Source organism: Salvelinus alpinus, chromosome 6, assembly GCF_045679555.1.
Source record: "Salvelinus alpinus chromosome 6, SLU_Salpinus.1, whole genome shotgun sequence".
Taxonomy (NCBI): domain Eukaryota; kingdom Metazoa; phylum Chordata; class Actinopteri; order Salmoniformes; family Salmonidae; genus Salvelinus; species Salvelinus alpinus.
The window spans coordinates 23,469,486-23,483,942 of record NC_092091.1 but is presented as its reverse complement, the minus strand read 5'-3'; the positions used below and the strand labels follow the sequence as shown (position 1 = coordinate 23,483,942).

General features: G+C 42.8%; 1 protein-coding gene across 1 annotated transcript in view; it reads left to right on the top strand.

Moving 5' to 3' along the window:
• The window catches only part of LOC139578400 (A disintegrin and metalloproteinase with thrombospondin motifs 10-like), a 60,359-nt gene that overhangs the window by 30,086 nt on the left and 15,816 nt on the right, over positions 1 to 14,457 (top strand). The window lies entirely within an intron of this gene.

Here is a 14,457-nt window from a genome sequence, read left to right as displayed (position 1 = left end):
CAATCAGGAGATAAAGGTTGTCAAAGACACATTTTGCATACCCCACCATCCTTGCCTTCATCACTGGAAAAGATAAACGGTTGAGATTGATATAATTTAAAGCTTGCAAACAGTGTTGTCAAACTATTTTATAATTGCTGGAAATAAATGTTATTTAATACAAATTTGGTTATTCTTTTACCTTTTAACGTCAATTGTCTAATGTGTAATTATCTAATGTTCGCATATGTTGTAGCTTAGACCCTATTTTACATTATCTACGTTCTTTGTGTCATGTTTTGGCTGATAAATTTACATTGACATTTGTCATTTAACAGACTCTTATCCAGAGCGACTTACAGTAAAGTGCGTTCAACTCAAAATAGCTAGGTGGGACAACCACTTACACAACCACTATCTCAGTCATAATAAGTACATTTTTCTTCAATAAAGTAAAGTCAGCTACACATTCAAGGGTTTTTCTTTATTTGAACTGTTTTCTACATTGTAGAATAATAGTGAAGACATCAAAACTATAAAATAACACATACGGGAAAAAATAAATATATATATTTCACCTTTATTTAACCAGGTAGGCCAGTTGAGAACAAGTTCTCATTTACAACTGCGACCTGGCCAAGATAAAGCAAAGCAGTGCGACACGAACACAGAGTTACACATGGAATAAACAAACGTAGAGTCAATAACACAATAGAAAAGTCTATATACAGTGTGTGCAAATGAAGTAAGATTAGGGAGGTAAGGCTATAGTGGCGAAATAATTACAATTTAGCAATTAAACACTGGCGTGATAGATGTGCAGAAGATGAATTTGCAAGTAGAGATACTGGGGTGCAAAGGAGGAAAAATAAACACTATGGGGATGAGGTAGTTGGGTCATGTGTTAAACAAATCAAAATACATTTTATATTTTAGATTCTTCAAAGTAGCCACCCTTTGCCTTGATGACAGCATTGCACACTCTTGGCATTCTCTCAACCAGCTCAATTAACAGGTGTGCCTTGCTAATTTGTGGAATTTTTGCCCCAAACTTGAAACTCACACGCCGCCTATGTAGACTACATCGGTTGTAAAGCGGATTAATGTGCTTCATTTTAAGAATTGAGCAATAAATATAGCAGCATGAGAAAGCTGGGATCCTCTTATAAATAGCGGCCAGTCAAAACTCTTGTTTTCACACACGATTTGCCTACCACCCTAATAGGTCCACAGACGACGTAATCGCAATCACACTGCACACTGCCCTAACCCATTTGGACAAGAGGAATACCTGTGTAAGAATGCTGTTCATTGACTACAGCTCAGCATTTAACACCATAGTACCCTCAACTCGTCATTAAGCTCGAGACCCTGGGTCTCGACCCCGCCCTGTGCAACTGGGTCCTGGACTTTCTGACGGGACGCCCCCAGGTGGTGAGGGTAGGAAACAACATCTTCACCCCGCTGATCCTCAACACTGGGGCCCAACAAGGGTGCGTTCTCAGCCCTCTCCTGTACTCCCTGTTCACCCATGATTGCGTGGCCATGCACGCCTCCAACTCAATCAAGTTTGCAGATGACACTACAGTGGTAGGCTTGATTACCAACAACGACGAGACTGCCTACAGGGAGGAGGTGAGGGCCCTCGGAGTGTGGTGGCAGGAAATTAACCTCACACTCAACGTCAACAAAACAAAGGAGATGATTGTGGAGTTCAGGAAACAGCAGAGGGAGCATCCCCCTATCCACATCGACGGGACAGTAGTGGAGGAGATGGAAAGTTATAAGTTCCTCGGGGTACACATCACTGACAAACTGAAATGGTCCACCCACACAGACAGCGTGGTGAAGGCGCAACAGTGCCTCTTAAACCTCAGGAGGCTGAAGAAATTTGGCTTGTCACCAAAAACTAACTTTTACAGATGCACAATCGAGAGCATCCTGTCGGGCTGTATCACCGCCTGGTACGGCAACTGCTCCGCCCACAACCGTAAGGCTCTCCAGAGGGTAGTGAGGTCTGCACAACGCATCACTGGGGGCAAACTACCTGCCCTCCAGGACACCTACACCACCCGATGTCACAGGAAGGCCATAAAGATCATCAAGGACAACAACCACCCGAACCACTGCCTGTTCACCACGCTATCATCCAGAAGGCGAGGTCAGTACAGGTGCATCAATCAGCTGGGACCGAGAGACTGAAAAACAGCTATCTCAAGGTAAACAGCCATCACTAACATTGAGTGGCTGCTGCCAACATACTGACTAAAATCTCTAGCCACTTAATAATAAAAAATTGGATGTAATAAATGTATCACTAGTCACTTTAAGCAATGCCAATTTATATAATGTTAACATACCCTACATTACTCATCTCATATGTATATGCTGTACTCTATAACATCTACTTGCCTATGCCGTTCGGCCATCGCTCATCCATATATTTATATGTACATATTCTTAATAATTCCTTTACACTTGTGTGTGTGTGTATAAGGTAGTTGTTGTGAAATTGTTAGATTACTTGTTAGATATTACTGCATGGTCGGAACTAGAAGCACAAGCATTTCACTACACTCGCATTAACATCTGCTAACCATGTGTATGTGATAAATAAAATTTGATTTGATTTGAAATGGCTTATAAGAATATGTTTGACTAGGTTCTGTAGGCTATTTGGCCACTTTAGTTGTGATACAAACTTTGTCAAAACATATAGGTCTATGGGCTAGGTTATATGATGTGTGCCACTATGATTTGAAAAAGTAGCACAAAGGCATGCGCTTATTCTTGCCATAGAGTGCACTCGCTGGGCATCAGTGATAATAAGTGATAACATTAGTGATAATACATCATTCACAAGTGATAATATTGTCACAGACTGTTCTCAATTTAATCATGTCTTTACATATACATGTGAAATTAGTTTTGATTGGACCATTATCATGCACCTGTCAAAAACATACATTTCAACCTATGCACTTAAATAGCAAATGGAGGGTGCTTTTCCCGCAGTTACTTTTCATGCCAGCCAGGTAGGCTACTCCTGTTGTAAAGCAATGTGCTTAATATTTGGAAAGTTGAGAAATAAATATACTAGACCTAGCATATAGAAACCTGATGGGATTCTCCTGTTTTTATACTGTTTTCTCAAGCCTATAGAAATGTTGCGCAACATGAACTCATGGGCTCTCATGAAGTGTTTGATTAGATTTTCGATTACATTTGCATTGATGTCAGAGTGATTAGAGGAACAACAAAGGGAGGCCATGCATGACTTAAACGTAAAAAGGAATACATTTATTAAACTAAATAATAAATACAAAACGTAACATAAGCTGTGGACGTCTGTAGGATCAGTAGTGTATGCAGTGTGTGGATGAGTGGAGAGGGCATTGTCTAGTGAAAATAGACCAAAAAAACTAAAGGTGGACAAAGCCAGCATGCCAGTCAGGGAAGAGAGTGTTGGCTGATGTGGCCACCCTTTATAGCCTGCAGGCCCAGACTTCTGCGTCTAAGTGCTTGCACCTCAGGAGAAACACGGTAGAAGCGCTGCATTATTGGCTAAGCATCTCCAACATCAACATCATGCTCAATGAGATGAGTACGAGAGGGCGTATCAGACAACAGTGCAGAATAACTTTCAATGAATTCAACCAACTCAGCACGTTTACCGTGTTGTATGGTGAAAACAGATCAGAAAACCAAAAGGTGGTGGAAGCCAGCCTGCCAGTCAGGGAAGAGAGAGAGTGTTGGCTGATGTGGCCACCCTTTATAGTCTGCAGGCCAAACCTGCCCAGGTGTGCCATATCAGCTGACAATCCTCCCAGCTCTGCCCACTGGCCTCCTGCAACAACAGACTACCAAACAGGAGATTCCAGCAGACAGTGGGAGACACCCCCCCCCCCCCCCCCCCTTAAGAATGGTGTTCCACCACAAACCTAAAACAGAAATAACCCTCCCTCTCCCACCTCAGCAACCTCTGATCCTAAGGAGCATTTTAAGAGGTAGAGAAAGAGAGACAGAGTCGGGGAAACAAGAGGGGGACAGGAGAGGACAGGCAAGTTGCCCAAAACAATAACAAAGAACTATGGCATGAGAGCGTGGGTCAAGGCATCAGCAAGGACATTTTCTTTGCCCTTAATATGGCGAATGTCCAAACTGTACGGCTGCAAAAACAGCGCCCACCTCATAAGCCTCTGATTAGGGTTCTGCAAGGTCCGCAGAAACGTCAAGGGATTATGATCTGTGTACACCATGAGAGAGGTGCCACCTGAACCAACAAACACATCGAAATTTTGGAGAGCCCAAATAAATGCAAGTGGTTCCTTCTCTAACACAGAATAATTGAGCTGGTACGAGTTAAACTTCTTAGAGAAGTAACTAATTGGACGGTCCACCCCTTGGACATCTGCCTGCAACAGAACAGCGCCAACTCCTACATTACTAGAATCTACATGGAGTATGAACGGATCATTCAAACAAGGGGCAACAAGCACTGGGGAAGAGCACAAGTGTCTTTACATTCTCAAACGCAGCTTGACATCTGTCTGACCAAATATACTTCACCTGAGCCTTAAAACCTCTTGAAGCTAGGGGGCAGAATTTTTATGTTTGGAAAAATAACGTTCCCATTGTAAGCTGCCTATTTCTCAGGTCCAGATGCTAGAATATGCATATAATTGACAGAGTAGGATAGAAAACACTCTAAAGTTTCCAAAATTGTCAAAATATTGGCTGTGAGTATAACAGAACTGATTTTGCAGGCGAAAACCTGAGAAAATCCAACCCGGAAGTGACTTCTATTTTGAAAAATCCCTGTTCCATTGCCTGCCTATCCTCCATTTAAAGGGATATCAACCAGATTCCTTTTCCTGTGGCTTCCTCAGGGTGTGAACAGTCTTTAGACATAGTTTCAAGCTTTTATTTTGAAAAATTAGCGCGATTTATCAAAACGCGTCAGTGGATAGACGGATGTCCCTCCATTAGTTCTTGCGCGCGACACTGGATGCTCGACATTCTCTTTCTCTCCAGTATTGAATAGTTTACAGTCCGGGTGAAATATTATCGATTATTGATGTTAAAAACAACCTGAGGTTTGATTATTAAAAACGTTTGACATGTTTCTACGACCTTTACGGATACTATATGGAATTTTCGTTAAGCCTTGATCGCTTGCCTAAGGCTGTGGAATACTGAACATAACGCGCCAAACAAATTGAGGTATTTTGATATTAAAAAAAATCTTTATTGAACAAAAGGAACATTTGTGTAACTGGGAGTCTCGTGAGTGCAAACATCCGAAGATCATCAAAGGTAAGCGATTAATTTTATTGCTTTTCTGGCTTTTGTGACCAATTTACATGGCTGCTAGGTGTTCATAATGTTTTGTCTAGTGATCAATAAACTCACAAACGTTTGGATTGCTTTCGCTGTAAAGCATATTTTCAAAATCTGACACGATAGGTGGATTAACCACGAGGTAAGCTGTGTTTTGGTATATTTCACTTGTGACTTCATGAAAATAAATATTTTTAGTATTTGTTTTTAATTTGGCGCTCTGCAATTCAGCGGTTGTTTACGAAAATGATCCCGCTAAAGGGATCCGTGCGTCAAGAAGTTTTTAAGCAAGTCTGTCAGGGGTGCTACTACTGAGTTGAAGTTCTTACAGAAGCTTTGAAAATAACCAACCATACCGAGAAAGAGCATAAGCTCCTTCTTAGTCATGGGAGGCGGACACTGCTCAATAGCTTCAACTTTGGCGAGCACTGGGCGAACCACACCCTGACCGACCACTTTTCCCAGATAAGTGACCGTTGCCTTAGCAAACTCACATTTGGCCAGATTACCTGTCAAACGCGCCCAAGCCAACCTATCAAACAATGCTTGAATATGTTGGACATGCTGAGACCAGGTGTCACTATAAATGACCACTTCTTCCAAGTACACCGCACATCCATCCAGACCAGAGACAACACGGTTCATGAGACGCTGAAATGTTGCAGGTGCATTACGCAAACCAAAAGCCATAACTATATAAGAATACAGTCCGGACGTTGTGATGAAAGCACAAATCTTCCTTGCTCTAGGAGACAAGGGGACCTGCCAGTACCCTTTTAGAAGATCAAACTTGCTCACAAATTTTGCAGAATCCACTTGATCAACACAATCCTCCATATGAGGAAGAGGAAAGGAATCAGGCTTCGTAATGTTAACTTTAAGATAGTTTGTGCATGGCCTAAAATATGCATCATGCTTCTTGACTAACAGACAAGGGGAAGCCCAACTGGAACAAGAATATTAAGCAATATCGTTATCCAACATGTACTTGACTTCTGCGTCTAAGTACTTGCGCCTGTCAAGAGAAACACGGTAGAAGTGCTGCTTTATTGGCTAAGCATCGCCGACATCAACATCATGCTCAATGAGATGAGTACGAGTATCATTCAACAGTGCAGAATAACTTTCAATGAGTTCAATTAACTCAGCACGTTTACCATTTACCGTGTTGTATGGTGAAACCAGACCAGAAAACCAAAAGGTGGTGGAAGCCAGCCTGCCAGTCAGGGAAGAGAGAGAGTGTTGGCTGATGTGGCCACCCTTTATAGTCTGCAGGCCAAACCTGCCCAGGTGTGCCATATCAGCTGACAATCCTCCCAGCTCTGCCCACTGGCCTCCTGCAACAACAGACTACCAAACAGGAGATCCCAGCAGACAGAGTGGGAGGGACGTCACAAGCATGAACCTGCAGGAGCGAGTCACTGCTTTGATATTTGCAGAGAACAGCAGGATGTTGTCCAGGGTCACGCCAAGGTTCTTTACACTCTGGGAGGGTGACACCATGGAGTTGTCAACCGTGATGGAGAGGTCTTGGAGTGGGCAGGCCTTCCATGGGAGGAAGAGCAGCTCTGTCTTGTTGAGCTTGAAGTGGTGGGCCGACATCCAAGCTGAGACATCTGCCAGGCACGCAGAGATGTGTGTCGCCAGCTGGGTGTCAGAAGGGGAGACGGAGAAAGGTAGTTGAGTATCATCCGCATAGCAATAATAGGAGAGACCATGTGAGGATATGATCGAGCCGAGTGACTTGGTGCATAGAGAGAAGAGGAGAGGGCCTAGAACCGTACCCTGGGGGACACCAATAGTGAGAGTACGTGGTGCAGGTTATCGGTCGGCCGGACGTCACTAGTTGCAGGATTAGTGAGGTCATAGGATGCAGAACGGGAGGATAGTAGGGTCGAAGAGGCAGAATCAGGAGACAGGAGGGAGAAAGATTTAGCAGAAGGGAGAGATGATAGGATAGAAGAAGAGAGTAGTGGGAGAGAAAGAGCGAAGATTGTGATGGTATATTACCATTTTGGGTAGGGACTGAGTGGTTGGAGGAGAGGGAGACAAAGGAAACAAAGTGGTGATCAGAGAGCTGAAGGGGGGTTGCCATGAGATTAGTAGACAAACAGCCTCTTGTAAAGATGAGGTCAAGCGTAGTGCCTGCCTTGTGAGTGGGAGGAGACTGGGAAAGGGTGAGGGCAAAAGAGGCAAGGAGGGGAAAGAAACGTTGGGAGGTTGAAGTTGCCCAGTATGAAGAGCAGTGAGCCATTGTCAGGAAATTAGATTATCAAGGTCTCAAGCTCATTGAGGAACTCTTTACGGGGCACCTGGTGGGTGGTAGATGACAGGAACGTTAAGCTTGAGTGGACAAATGACAGTGACAGATAGGGCTGTGCCGGTCATGAAGTTTTGTCGGCTAGTTATTGTCATGCAAAAGACTGCAAGTCTCATGGTAATTGACCATTTCTAAACAAACTCATTTAGCATCTCCAGGCCCACACACACACACAAGCTGCTGCTGTGTGCCTTTGGAACATGTACATTTTAACAAGTCTAATACATCTATTTAATATACACCATAACAATAAATCCATTATTATTTTAAGTAGGTCTAAAGAAGCATTATGATATCAAGAAAATGTATTTCAGATTAACAGAATATGAGTTGGCCTACTGTATGTTATCTGGCTATGCACCATGATATAGGCTGTAGGCTTGTTCATTTAGCAGACAAGATACAGTGGGGCAAAAAAGTATTTAGTCAGCCACCAATTGTGCAAGTTCTCCCACTTAAAAAGATGAGAGGCCTGTAATTTTCATCATAGGTACACTTCAACTATGACAGACAAAATGAGAAAAAAAAAAAAATATTTGGTCAATAACAAAAGTTTATCTCAATACTTTGTTATATACCCTTTGTTGGCAATGACAGAGGTCAAACGTTTTCTGTAAGTCTTCACAAGGTTTTCACACACTGTTGCTGGTATTTTGGCCCATTCCTCCATGCAGATCTCCTCTAGAGCAGTGATGTTTTGGGGCTGTTGCTGGGCAACACAGACTTTCAACTCCCTCCAAAGATTTTCTATGGTGTTGAGATCTGGAGACTGGCTAGGCCACTCCAGGACCTTGAAATGCTTCTTACGAAGCCACTCCTTCGTTGCCCGGGCGGTGTGTTTGGGATCATTGTCATGCTGAAAGACCCAGCCACGTTTCATCTTCAATGCCCTTGCTGATGGAAGGAGGTTTTCACTCAATCTCACGATACATGGCCCCATTCATTCTTTCCTTTACACGGATCAGTCGTCCTGGTCCCTTTGCAGAAAAACAGCCCCAAAGCATGATGTTTCCACCCCCATGCTTCACAGTAGGTATGGTGTTCTTTGGATGCAACTCAGCATTCTTTGTCCTCCAAACACGACGAGTTGAGTTTTTACCAAAAAGTTATATTTTGGTTTCATCTGACCATATGACATTCTCCCAGTCTTCTTCTGGATCATCCAAATGCTCTCTAGCAAACTACTCCCTGGCGGCGTAGTGTGTTACTGATGGTAGGCTTTGTTACTTTTGTCCCAGCTCTCTGCAGGTCATTCACTAGGTCCCCCCGTGTGGTTCTGGGATTTTTGCTCACCGTTCTTGTGATCATTTTGACCCCACGGGGTGAGATCTTGCGTGGAGCCCCAGATCGAGGGAGATTATCAGTGGTCTTGTATGTCTTCCATTTCCTAATAATTGCTCCCACAGTTGATTTCTTCAAACCAAGCTGCTTACCTATTGTAGATTCAGTCTTCCCTGCCTGGTGCAGGTCTACAATTTTGTTTCTGGTGTCCTTTGACAGCTCTTTGGTCTTGGCCATAGTGGAGTTTGGAGTGTGACTGTTTGAGGTTGTGGACAGGTGTCTTTTATACTGATAACAAGTTCAAACAGGTGCCATTAATACAGGTAACGAGTGGAGGACAGAGGAGCCTCTTAAAGAAGAAGTTACAGGTCTGTGAGAGCCAGAAATCTTGCTTGTTTGTAGGTGACCAAATACTTATTTTCCACCATAATTTGCAAATAAATTAATAAAAAATCCTACAATGTGATTTTCTGGATTTTTTCTTTTCTCATTTTGTCTGTCATAGTTGAAGTGTACCTATGATGAAAATTACAGGCCTCTCTCATCTTTTTAAGTGGGAGAACTTGCACAATTGGTGGCTGACTAAATACTTTTTTGCCCCACTGTATGCTTAAGTCCTGTGTCATTATTTTATATTCAATTGTTTTATAGTAAGAAGAATATAATTGAACTTTGCTGAATAAAATAGAAAGGATATTTTTCCCATTCCGGAGCGAGTGTGCATATGAAGGTTGAATGAATGGGGAACGTAAAAGTGATGATTTGAAACAGGTCCTAAAGGCTACGCTAGATTTAGAGTTATTTGGCAACTTTAGTTGTTAATGATACAAACCTTAGAATGACTTAGAAAATCAAAACTGTATATGGACTGCATGATGCGAGTAAAAGCTATTAATGATTTCAGAAAATCGCAAAAAAGCTTGAGCTGTGTTCGTTGCCTCAGGCTGCACACACTGTTCTCTAATCAAGTGACCATATTATCACCCATCAGACTATTCTCAATGTAATATTGTCTTTACTAATATGTTAAATTAGTTTGGATTTAGAATGGCCCATTTATCAAATGGGCAGGAACAGGAGCAGGAGAAAAAAAGACATGTCATCTGCCTATTAGTTCAGGTAGGCTACTCCGGTCCGGTTATTTAACAGTGCATCAACCACTGTTTGAGGAGCATGCAGCAAGCCTCTCACTGCATGACAGGTGATATTCCGCCCTGTATGCAGTGGTGGAAAAAGTACCCAATTGTCATACTTAAGTAAAAGTAAAGATACCTTAGTAGAAAATTACTAAAGTGAAAGTCACCCATTAAAATAGTCTAAAAGTATTTGGTTTTAAATATACTTAAGTATCAAAAGTAAATGCTAGAATGTACTTAAGTATCAAAAGTAAAAGTATAAATAATTTCTAATTCCTTATATTAAGCAAAGCAGAGGGCCACATTATCTCGTTTTTTTATTTTTTCACGGATAGCCAGGGTCAACTTAGACATAATTTACAAACGAAGCATGTGGTTAGTGAGTCTGCCAGATCACAGACAGTAGAGATGACATGGGATGTTCTCTTGATAAGTGTGTGAATTAGACGATTTACCTGTCCTGATAAGCATTCAAAATGTACTTTTGGGTGTCAGGGAAAATGTATGGACTAAAAAGTGTATATAACTTTCTCCAGGAATGTAGTGAAGTAAAAGTTGTCAAAAATATTAATGGGAAAGTAAAGTACAGATTCCCCAAAAAACGACTTAAGTAATACGTTCAAGTATTTTTACTTAAGTACTTTACACCACTGCCTGTATGCCATGGGCTCCCTGTTCCTGCAGCTACCAAGTGCTTATTTGGGAAACCAAGTGAAATCTGTTAGGGAACATTGAAAGTAACATGTTTTCACAACGAAACATATTTCATTAAACTGTTGACAGCTCCTGTCTCTGTGTGCTTGAGAAAGTAATGAAGGAGAAAGGGGAGGAGATGGAAACGCACAGTGGTGAGATATTCTGCAGCTAAAGGTAGCACTATGTGTCACCCTATTAATTAGGACATTATTACAGATTTCATATTACTAGGATATTCAAAATCAATTGCTAATTCACTATTGTAGGCTAACTCTGTAAGCCAACCTGCACAATTAATGAACCAACAGCATCGCCTAGGCCTATACGTTCTCTCCCAGACTCATTGATAGAAACTTTGGAGTATAGTAGAAGGCAACCTGTCCATCCAGTATGCATAATAATACATTCCACACTCAAAGGCAATTACTAGAATTTAAGACATCTTAAATCCTTTTTTAAATGTTTTTGTGTGGGGTGTAATATGCGGTAGGCTATGTATTGTATAACGAACTCCACAATCATTATTTTAATTCCGGGTTTTTTCAGACTTGGGCTCATATACATTTACATTTTAGTCATTTAGCAGACACTCTTATCCAGAGCGACTTACAGTAGAGTGCATACATTTTATTACATTTTTACATACTGAGACAAGGATATCCCTACCGGCCAAACCCTCCCTACCGGCCAAACCCTCCCTACCGGCCAAACCCTCCCTAACCCGGACGACGCTATGCCAATTGTGCGTCGCCCCACGGATCTCCCGGTTGCGGCCGGCTGCGACAGAGCCTGGGCGCGAACCCAGCCCAGCCTGGGCGCGAACCCAGAGATTCTGGTGGCGCAGCTAGCACTGCGATGCAGTGCCCTAGACCACTGCGCCACCCGGGAGATTCTATGCAATAAAAAAATCACCAAATATAGACCTTTGCATATGTATAAGCTCTAATATGTGTATTGTGTTTTGAATGAATCCTCACCTTACAAAGCGCTGGCCATTTCGTTGTGTTAGGCTTTGAAACAACACCCACAATGATTATGTTTTACACTCAGTTTGATGTGATTTTTTTATTGCATTGAAGTCAGAGTGGTTAGAAGGACAATAGAGCCCTGAGTACCAGGCCATTAGGACCTGATAGATGGACAATAGAGCCCTGAGTACCAGGTCATTAGGACCTGATGGATGGACAATAGAGCCCTGAGTACCAGGCCATTAGGACCTGATGGAGGGACAATAGAGCCCTGAGTACCAGGCCATTAGGACCTGATGGATGGACAATAGAGCCCTGAGTACCAGGCCATTAGGACCTGATGGAGGGACAATAGAGCCCTGAGTACCAGGCCATCAGGACCTGATGGAGGGACAATAGAGCCCTGAGTACCAGGCCATTAGGACCTGATGGAGGAACAATAGAGCCCTGAGTACCAGGCCATTAGGACCTGATGGAGGGACAATAGAGCCCTGAGTACCAGGCCATTAGGACCTGATGGATGGACAATAGAGCCCTGAGTACCAGGCCATTAGGACCTGATGGAGGGACAATAGAGCCCTGAGTACCAGGCCATCAGGACCTGATGGAGGGACAATAGAGCCCTGAGTACCAGGCCATTAGGACCTGATGGAGGAACAATAGAGCCCTGAGTACCAGGCCATTAGGACCTGATGGAGGGACAATAGAGCCCTGAGTACCAGGCCATTTAGGACCTGATGGAGGGACAATAGAGCCCTGAGTACCAGGCCATTAGGACCTGATGGAGGGACAATAGAGCCCTGAGTACCAGGCCATTTAGGACCTGATGGAGGGACAATAGAGCCCTGAGTACCAGGCCATTAGGACCTGATGGAGGGACAATAGAGCTCTGAGTACCAGGCCATTTAGGACCTGATGGAGGGACAATAGAGCCCTGAGTACCAGGCCATTAGGACCTGATGGAGGGACAATAGAGCTCTGAGTACCAGGCCATTTAGGACCTGATGGAGGGACAATAGAGCCCTGAGTACCAGGCCATTAGGACCTGATGGAGGGACAATAGAGTCCTGAGTACCAGGAGTTGGATACTACCAACACATGTCCTGACTGCATAAAAGGAGATTACCATGACTCAATGGTCATGTAGAATTTTACTGTGGTCATGACTCATGAGTGCTGGTTTGGCTGTAAATACGGTCACCACTAAAGCATAGAATTCAAATGACAAGATGGAAAGGTGAGTGAGGGAGAAATGAGCAGCCCTGTGCAACCACCGCGATTACCAGATGCTCTCGGACTATGAAAGAAAACGTAGTCAGATGAAGAGAGAGCAGCTGGAGTAGCAGTGTTCTCTAGGTTGATCCATGTCTCCACCAGGGCCAAAAAGTCTGGGGACTGAAGGGCAGCATAGGCTGAGATTAACTCTGTTCTTGACCGCAGATCAGCAGTTCCAAATGCTGCCAGAGACTAGGAATTCCACATGGGTTGTGTGCACAGGGTACAGTAAATAAATGTACTAAAATGGAATCAAATTGAAATTTCAATGTTCAAATGGTACCACAAAGATGGTTGGAGATCCACACACAAAATCTTCACTTGAAGGGGAATATCTGTTGTTTTAAGTTATACTGTCAATATTCCATAGGAAACTTATTGAAATCATAGAAATATAGACAATAGAATAGACATGACCATTTCAGTTAACATTCGATGGTAGGTGGATCAGCAGTCATCTTTGTGGTAGTAATTAGAAGTTAAAAGTTCAATTCACATTCCAATGGTGTACCAACTAAATTGCAGTGGTCTAAAGGGATAGGTCCATTCTATTAATTATATTTCTATTATTGAAATGACACCCGACCTGTATTCAAGAGCATGTTGTGTCTCAACCGGCACAACAAAAAAACTCAGATGATGGGAAATAGGGTTTAAGCTCCAACAATTTTTAACAATCGGTGTTTAACGTCACTTTAAATAATTGACGTTAAAGGTTGAAATACTACACACAAAAAATTTTAAAATTCAAATGTTTTTCAAGAAATAATCAAATATTTTGATAACACTGTTTGTAAGCTTTTAAATTATATCAAACTCAACTGATTATCTTTTCCAGTGATGAAGACATGGATGTCTCATGGTATGGTTTGAGCATCTTTATCTCCTGAATGGTTTGTCATTCAGGTCCAAAAAGTCACTTTCTGACCACTTCTTCCATGGGCAAACATGTATGGAAAGTTTTGTTTAAATCAAAAGGGATTCTGTCAAAAAGTGATTGAATTCAAATGGATTTTCCCTGAAGTAGTATTCCCTTTCAGATGGTGGTACTCACTGCTCACACAAACAATGCCAATTATTCCATTATTCCCCCGTCCTGTTGTTTTTGGATGGCTTCAGAGCCTGTCAAGAAGCGGAGTGGCTTTGGGCCGCGAGGGGAGGAGGAAAAAACAAGATACACTCGCTGCAGTGAATGACACCAAACCACAAAACATCTGAATTGTTGTTTTGTGGCTTCCTGCAGCTATGTGGAGCAGAGCTGGATTTCATTAGGCAGTTGAACGTCCATCACTCTGCTCTCTTGTGCTTTGTTTGGAGCAGTCTCAGGGCCTGGGCACATGGAGGGGTTGGGAGTGGAGTCTCTGGGCTCGTCCAGACTCAGAGAGAAGCCTGTTTATCAACAGCTCAGCACAGTTCTCTCTTCTCCTCTCCTCTGTTCTGCTCTGTTCTGTTCTGTGTGCAG